The following is a 9054-nucleotide window of genomic DNA, read 5'->3' as shown; positions in this document are numbered from 1 at the left end:
TTAATTAGAACTACGGCTTGTTGATTTGAAAAATCCACCCTTTTTATCAATCAAAAAGATTTCAAAACGGTTGGGGATAACAAGAGGCTCAATTAATTTGCTTGCTTATCGAGGACAAAATCAAAACGATTAAGGAATAAAATCCTGCTTATGAAATTCTCATCACAAAATATGCCAAACTCGTATTAAAACTATAACAATACTAGCTCATCTGCTATGCCAACAGGGTAAATAATGTTTAAGTACATCAAATCTAACATCAAACTTCTTAATGTAAAACTAAACCATTTCACTCAGGGCGACTAACAAACTGTAATCAAACTAAAAACCTCGCGCCTCATCTCCGACTTCTGACTCTTCTCTCTTTGAATCACTGTTTTTCAAATCTTTACTCTGTTTTCTCCTGAGGAAGTTCTTTCTATTTCTTCCCGCTTGATTTGCAGCTTTACGAGCTCTTGGGTAGACTTCTGTGAACTTGGCTTTACCATAAAGTCTTTTGATGTGGGCTAAAACCAACTTATCAATCTAACAGTGCCCAATCTATTGTAGTGATGAAACAAAAACTAAACACACCCTTAAATTGAGCTACTTTTTCCGGAGTTGCGGCAACACGTTGATCGTGGTTACTTTTACAAGGCGAAATCATTTTCTCGGTCAAACCGTCACAGTTCCAAATTTTGGTTCTTAGTTTCTTGCCAGCGTCCTCTGGATTTTTCACGTAACCAAGGTCATACAAGTCAATTCCTTCAAGAAATCGAACACACGCGACGCCATCAGCTTCAATTTCTGGTACTGCACTTTCTTCCTCTTCGTTAATTTTCGTCCCTTCATGGCCCTACAAGAACCCAAAAATGGTCATCGAGTACAAGCAGCAAATAATTGCACGAAAACTAACCAATGACTTAAAACTTTGCACTTCTTGCTCAAGTTTTTTGTTGTAGTCTGCCATAGCCTGGGCATGATCATTTATAAAGCTAGCAAACTTCGCTTCGTCAGACTTGAGGAGAGCACATACATCCTTGTGGTGGTCGCAGCACTGAACAAAAATAATTTTACGTTAGAAACCTTACTGGCAAGTATCTTACTATTTTTAAGAAGACTTCTTTATTTTTAAAAATGACAAACCAGAGAATCCAAGTTGCTTTTTTTCTTCGTTTCCCTTATCAATTCAGAGAGCCTCGTGTCATTGTCCGCTTTTCTTTTCACTGGCTCTTTATAAACACTCTTAGTCATCAAGTCCTTTTGGTGAGAACTCTCAATAACAGCCATATAGTTGTCACTTCCAGAGGCTGAAATTTCAACTCCATTTTTACTGCTTTCCTCTCTCACAACTACATTCGTTAAATTATCTGATCCCTTTTCTGTCGCTTGTTTTTCAAGCTTTCGATGGCTGCCCACTGGGATGGTCTTCGACTGCAGAGATTTCAACTTCTTTTCCTCCAGGATATCCGCATCATACCTCCGTTTCACATCAGCTTCGGCGCCTTTACAGATTAAGTAGTAGCTTTGCTTACCTGTTTCTAGGTTTAAGATTACTTCACTCAATAGCTGTAGATTTATTTTCTGCGTTATGACCATTTTTGGCCATCGGTCATCAATCAAATTTAAGAACTGTAGGTCTCCCGCTTCATTTCTGAACAAATAACAGAACAACTTATTGAGTGGCATCAATTCTGAAAACTAAAAATGGCGAAGTAAATTTGGGATGAGATGCTATAAGTGGGAAGCAGTGGAGCAATTTGGATCCAGTTAAAAATTACGCAAGTAAATCTAATCATTTGTTCACATAGGCCACAGCAGACAAAACGCCCCCTGTACAAGCTCGCAGATACTTTTATTTTATTTAAGCCGCAGCGAGCAATTCGCCCGCTGAAAAAATACGCTATTAGACCTATTTCGCAGCAGACAAAATGCCCACTGATTTACGCAAGTAAATCTAATCAATTATTATCATAGGCCGCAGCAGACAAAACGCCCGCTGTACAAGTCCGCAGATACTTCTATTTCATTTAAGCCGCAGCGAGCAATTCGCCCGCTGAAAAAGTACGCTATAAGACCTATTTCGCAGCAGACAAAATGTCCACTGAATTACGCAAGTAAATCTAATCTATTGTTCTCATAGGCCGCAGCAGACAAAACGCCCGCTGTACAAGTCCGCAGATATTTCTATTTTATTTAAGCCGCAGCGAGCAATTCGCCCGCTGAAAAAGTACGCTATTAGACCTATTTCGCAGCAGACAAAATGTCCACTGAATTAAGCAAGTAAATCTTATCAATTATTCTCATAGGCCGCAGCAGACAAAACGCCCGCTGTACAAGTCCGCAGATATTTCTATTTTATTTAAGCCGCAGCGAGCAATTTGCCCGCTGAGAAAGTACGCTATTAGACCTATTTCGCAGCAGACAAAATGTCCACTGAATTACGCAAGTAAATCTAATCAATTATTCTCATAGGCCGCAGCAGACAAAAAGCACGCTGTACAAGTCCGCAGATATTTCTGTTTTATTTAAGCCGCAGCGAGCAATTCGCCCGCTGAAAAAGTACGCTATTAGACCTATTTCGCAGCAGACAAAATGTCCACTGAATTACGCAGGTAAATCTAATCTATTATTCTCATAGGCCGCAGCAGACAAAACGCCCGCTGTACAAGTCCGCAGATATTTCTAGTTTATTTAAGCCGCAGCGAGCAATTCGCCCGCTGAAAAAGTACGCTATTAGACCTATTTCTCAGCAGACAAAATGTCCACTGAATTACGCAAGTAAATCTAATCAATTATTCTCATAGGCCGCAGCAGACAAAACGCCCGCTGTACAAGTCCGCAGATAATTCTATTTTATTTAAGCCGCAGCGAGCAATTTGCCCGCTGAAAAAGTACGCTATTAGACCTATTTCGCTGCAGACAAAATGTCCACTGAATTACGCAAGTAAATCTAATCAATTATTCTCATAGGCCGCAGAAGACAAAACGCCCGCTGTACAAGTCCGCAGATATTCCTATTTTATTTAAGCCGCAGCGAGCAATTCGCCCGCTGAAAAAGTACGCTATTAGACCTATTTCGCAGCAGACAAAATGTCCACTGAATTACGCAAGTAAATCTAATCAATTATTCTCATAGGCCGCAGCAGACAAAACGCCCGCTGTACAAGTCCGCAGACACTTCTATTTCATTTAAGCCGCAGCGAGCAATTCGCCCGCTGAAAAAGTACGCTATTAGACCTATTTCGCAGCAGACAAAATGTCCACTGAATTACGCAAGTAAATCTAATCTATTATTCTCATAGGCCGCAGCAGACAAAACGCCCGCTGTACAAGTCCGCAGATATTTCTATTTTATTTAAGCCGCAGCGAGCAATTCGCCCGCTGAAAAAGTACGCTATTAGACCTATTTCGCAGCAGACAAAATGTCCACTGAATTACGCAAGTAAATCTAATCAATTATTCTCATAGGCCGCAGCAGACAAAACGCCCGCTGTACAAGTCCGCAGATATTTCTATTTTATTTAAGCCGCAGCGAGCAATTCGCCCGCTGAAAAAGTTTTTCCTATACAAATTATGAAAGAATTTTCTCTCGCAAAACAACTTTATTTTCCAGTGGTCACTACAGCTTTGTTTCAGATCATATGCAACTACAGTAGCAAAATGTTCAAAAAAAATACAAGAAACTAAGAATTCAATGTTATCAAAAAAAATAAAACCACCAGAGAACGAAAATGTATAAAACAAATAAAGTCAAACTGCAACCGGTCAAATTGACACTGGTCCAACTGAAACTGCTCAAATAATGTCATATGAAGTGGCAAATTATAAATAAACCAAAAGGACTGCAAGTAAGGACTTCAATCAATCAATCAATCAATCAAGTTTTTTGTCTATGATACATTTGTTGATTCCACAAGCGAGCGCATGGAAACCTTCTTCTGTTAGGTGAATCCCATCACTGTCTTTAAAGCATTTTGCCTTATGCACATGCTGGTGCATACGATAAAAATTGATGGAAGAACTGGTCAGCATTGCATTATACCGGTCGATGTTAAAATGCTTAGCCTGGCATCTCTTTAGCACTGTGCAGGCGACTACTTTGGGTTTCTGTGGCAAGTCTCGAATCGCATTATAGAACTTTCGTATCTTTCCCATAACAATTTCGGGTTCCTCCCCCGCCTCATTAAAGTAAGAGAGATTGTTTCCCCCAATTATGAAAATGACACTTTTGTAACTCTCTAAGGTGTCCAAAAGGGCATAGAACTGTTCCACTCTGCCACCAGACAGAGACAAAGATACGCATCCATCTACACAAAGGGAGTCCACAATGGAATCTCCCACGATTGCAGTATTGATTTTCTTCTCATTATCAAAGTTGTTATACAGAAACTCGAGTTTTTGTCCATTTATCTCCTTCCACAATCGTCCCTGGATTTGCTGTTTCGAGAAGCTCGGCTTAAACTTCTTTTTTGGGGGTTCATCTACTAAGTTTGCAAACGGAACACCGACACGTTTTGGGTCCATCATCAAAGTTTTAGGTGCAGAATGCAAAGAATCTAAAACAGTAATGTCAATTGAATCAGTTCTAAGCGCTCAGGTCTGAAAAAATGTCAGAGAAATTAAAGAGAAAAACCACAAACGCGAATCGTTAAACCCTAATCCTATACCCCTGATACCCGGGGCTGAGTGGTCCCACTTCGACCCGTGGTGGGTGGTCCCAGTTCACACTTGGTGGCGTCCCCTGATACCCGGGAATGGGTGCACCCAGTTTTACCGCTGGCTCGGTTTAGATAGAGCTCAAATTTGACAGCGTATTGACTACGTTTTTCAAAGGGCAGCTAGGCCAAAAAGTCATTCGGTTTCAGACTCTTTCTATATGTTGACACTCCTCCTTAGATCCTCAAACTAATAAGTCCTTGAATAGGTTGAAAAACAATTTAAGTTGAAACACTAAATAGAGAGTTTTTAGAGCTCGAAATTTGACAACACATAGACTACTATATTGCGATCATAGAATTTTAAAAATAGGCCTTTATCATCGGGTCGAGGAGTTGTTCAAATCAAACCAAATTCGGCATGGAGCATCCCCTGTATATATATAGAGTCTAAAAAAAAGAATTTTTGCTATAGCTTGCCTAGGAAAAAAGTTAGCTTTTCATACGGAAATTTGCGTTTATTTGGAATATTTAATTTTCAAATATGGATTTTCGACCTCGAACCTCCGAAAATGACCACATGCTCACTCCTCGATCTTTAATTTTTCTTTAATCAGAGTGTTTATGTTAACAACCAGTTAATATGAGTTACAATATCATCGTATCAAACTTTTAAGACTATGTTGAACGTTTTTGGTTTGCTGTTCGGGAAACAATAACCGAACGAGCGTTTGGTACCAATTGAAAAAAGGGCATGGTGACTGAATCGTCCGGAATAAGTCTTTTTCATCCGGTCAAGGAGTTGTTCAAATCGAGCCAAACCACGTGTATCTAGAGAGTAAAACAAAAAAAATTGCTATAGCTTTCCGAACTTAACATTTCTACTCTACGAGTTTTTGAAGTATTGACCCCAAAGCACAAATTGCCGGTTTATTATAATCTTATTACACAGGAGATTCTCCATACCAAGTTTGGTTTGCTTTGAACAACTCCTTGACCCAATGAAAAAGACCTATTCTTAAATAAACTTAATCAAAATTATTCGGAGATAATAGGAAATTTCCGTATGAAATACGAACTTTCTTTCTAGGAAAGTTAGCACAACCATTCTTTTGCATTACAACCTAAATAGTACTGGTAGTTTGGGATATCAATTTGGTTCACTTTGAACAACTCCTTGATTCAATAAAAAGACCTATTTTTAAAATTCGCTAATAGCGAAATTCGCAAATTTCCGTATGAAAAACTAACTTTATTCCTAGGCAAGCTTTAGCAAAAATTCTTTTTGTTTTAGAAATTATATACACAGGGGATAATACATACCGAGTTTGGTTCGATTTGAACAACTCCTTGACCCGATGAAAAAGACCTATTCCGGACCATTCAGTCACCATGCCCTTTTTTCAATTGGTACCAAACGCTCGTTCGATTATTGTTTCCCGAAGAGCAAACCAAAAACGTTCAACATAGTCTTAAAAGTTTGATACAATGATATTGTAACTCATATTAACCGGTTGTTAACATAAACACTCTGATTAAAGAAAAATTAAAGATCGAGGAGTGAGCATGTGGTCATTTTCGGAGGTTCGAGGTCTAAAATTGTTAATAACTTCTGAAATACTGAACCAATCGAAACGAGACATAGCTCATTGAAGTGCCCGTGAAACGGGCTTTAAAACTATATATACCATCACTTGTTTCTGATAAGTACTTAGAATCAATTTCAAAGTCGATGGGCAGTGGTGTTTTTCTCCCCAGGAGGTCAATCGGGGCCAAGTTCCCTGGCCAATTTCTCAAAAACGGCTGAACAAAAACAAACACCCTTAGTACCCTTTGTAGCACTGCTTGAGATACGCATCATATTAAAAAACGAGCCCAATCGGTACATTCTTCGAGGAGTTATAGCAAAACGAAGGTACCGTTCCAAATGACCATGGAGGAGAGATACACCACATCCAGAGCTAAAATTGAACACCTAAACCACAGAAAATGATATATAAAGTATATATATTCGGAATCTACGTTAGACGGGCTATTCAAAACACTAATTTTCTAAAACACACTTCAAAGCTTCAAGGTGTCACCACTGGTGTCACCACTGGTGTCAACCTCTTCTGGGGCTAAAACGAGGGCAAGTTTACTGGCCAATTTCTCTAAAACGGCTGAACAAAAATAAACCCGCTTAGTACAGTTTGTAGCACTGCTTGAGATACGCATCATATTAAAAAATGAGCCCAATCGGTGCATTATTCGACGAGTTATAGCAAAAATAAGGTACCGTACCAACTGACCCCAGAAGAGAGATACGTCACTTTCAGAGCTAAAATTGACCTTCTGAACTACGGAAAACGCCTTATAAAACATATATGAGGAGAATGCCCACCATCAGGGGAGTCTAAAGAACCAATTCGCGGGGCTAAATTCGTCTTTTTTGTTGGTCTAACATGTACATACCTGAAATGTACCCGGACACGAATAGGTAAAAATGGAGGTATGTGTCCTGGCCAATTTCTCGAAAACGGCTGAAAGAAACAAAACGCCATTTACAGGGATTCAAGTATGGCTCACGCTGAGTTCAAATCGACAAACAGATCAAAAATCGGTTCACTCTAAGAGGAGATATTCCAACATAAAGGTACCGTACCAAATGACAAAATAGGAGAAGTACGGAGCAGGTTTTGCTAAAATTGACCACCTGGACTACGTAAAACACCATAAAAAATATATATAGGGATACTCAGCATGAACTGAGGATTCTGAAACACCAACATTTGTCCGTTAAATCGGGTGTTCACAAAGTGAAAAAAGTGATCAGACTGACCGTCATCCGCTTCGGGGGTCAAAAATGGGGTCAAGTTTACAGGGTAGTTTCTCAAAAACGGCTGAACAAAAACAAACGCCCTTAGTACCGTTTGTAGCACTGCTTGAGATACCCATCATATAAAAAAATGAGCCCAATCGGTGTTTTGTAGAAGGAGTTATAGCAAAAACAAGGTACCGTACCAAATTGCGAAAAAGCGAAGTGACATCTGTTCAGAGGCCAAATTGACTGTCTGAACATCACAAACTAGTATGAAAAATATATATGGGGACACTCCCCAGTAACTGAGGATTCTAAAACACTAACATTTTTTGGGTAAATCGGGTGTTTTGTAGTACCGAAATTTGGGTCACCCAGAATAGCCCGAAAATTCGAACTATTTCAACTTTGAACATTATTAACTTTTTGACTAGGCCGATTTAGGAAACCAACCAAAAACTGCAAGCAAGAGGGATTCAGTGCTAACAAAATGCGACCACTTCCGTTTAATTTGGTCCAGTACTTTAGGAGTTATTAACAATATACTGTTCTGTACCCCATTTTTTGGGCTAAAATCGAAGCCCAAGATCTCCGGAACCGACGTAAAACAACGTGAAACAGCGTTCCCGGCGTATTTGTGGGTGTAATTCTGGTCCACTTCCAAGTTCTAGGTCACGTCAAACCTTCATGGTGAGGTGGGAAAAATTTTCCCACCTCACCATGAAGGCTATTATGTTTTGTGTGTTTTGACATAAAACAACATCCACAGAATTTTGATGAAATCGCGAAAAAAGATAAATTGTTGAATTAACCCCGATATTTGACACAATTAGCTTCAACAACCTAAATAGTCACTAGAAAACACAAAACGCAGGCCGAAAAATTTGTTCAATTGCGCAAAACACCCCTCTGCCATAAAATTTGAGAAAAAACTTTTAATTTTCTGCATTGATCAGTAAATAAGTGTTCTAAAGGATATGTTCAGGAATGTGACTAGCCATTCCAGAGAAGAACGTCTTAACAGCAACAGATCAAGCCAGTAACAACTCATTTTAGTCAAAAATTGAATGAGAAAATCGAAAATGACCAAAAAAGACCCCATATGACCAAAAATTACAAATTTTCTCAAAGTTTGGACATGAATAACTTTTTTCGGTTATTGACTCAGAACAACAATTGAATACATCAATCACAAGGGTTTCATAAGCAACAAAACGCGCCTATGCCTGTTTAATTTGGTAGTGTAGTTTTGGAGAAATCGTCGATGACAGGAAGCAGACTACGATTTTTGGGCTATTGGGAGAGCCCAATTTCTCACAAACACTAGCAAAACGGCTAAAAACGGTGCCACGTAGACAAATCTGAAGGCAATTCAAGTCCATTCATAAGATACGGAACGCCCAAAACCTCTACTGCGAAGTGGGAAAAATTTCCCACCTCGCCCTAGAGGCCAGGGTGTTTTGTGTGTTTTGATAAAAAAAAGAAATCTAACAAGAATTTCATGATTTCGGAAATAATAAAAAAGTTGTTGAATTGACAAAAACAAAGTATCCTAAAGCTTCAGAGACACAAACCAAGCCTAAATAACACAATTTGCAAGCTACAATAACCCAAATT

This window comes from Convolutriloba macropyga, chromosome 7, assembly GCF_964194025.1.
Source record: "Convolutriloba macropyga chromosome 7, txConMacr16.3, whole genome shotgun sequence".
NCBI classification, from domain to species: Eukaryota; Metazoa; Xenacoelomorpha; order Acoela; family Convolutidae; genus Convolutriloba; species Convolutriloba macropyga.
The sequence above is the reverse complement of the archived record's forward strand: the minus strand, read 5'-3'. Positions refer to the sequence as shown.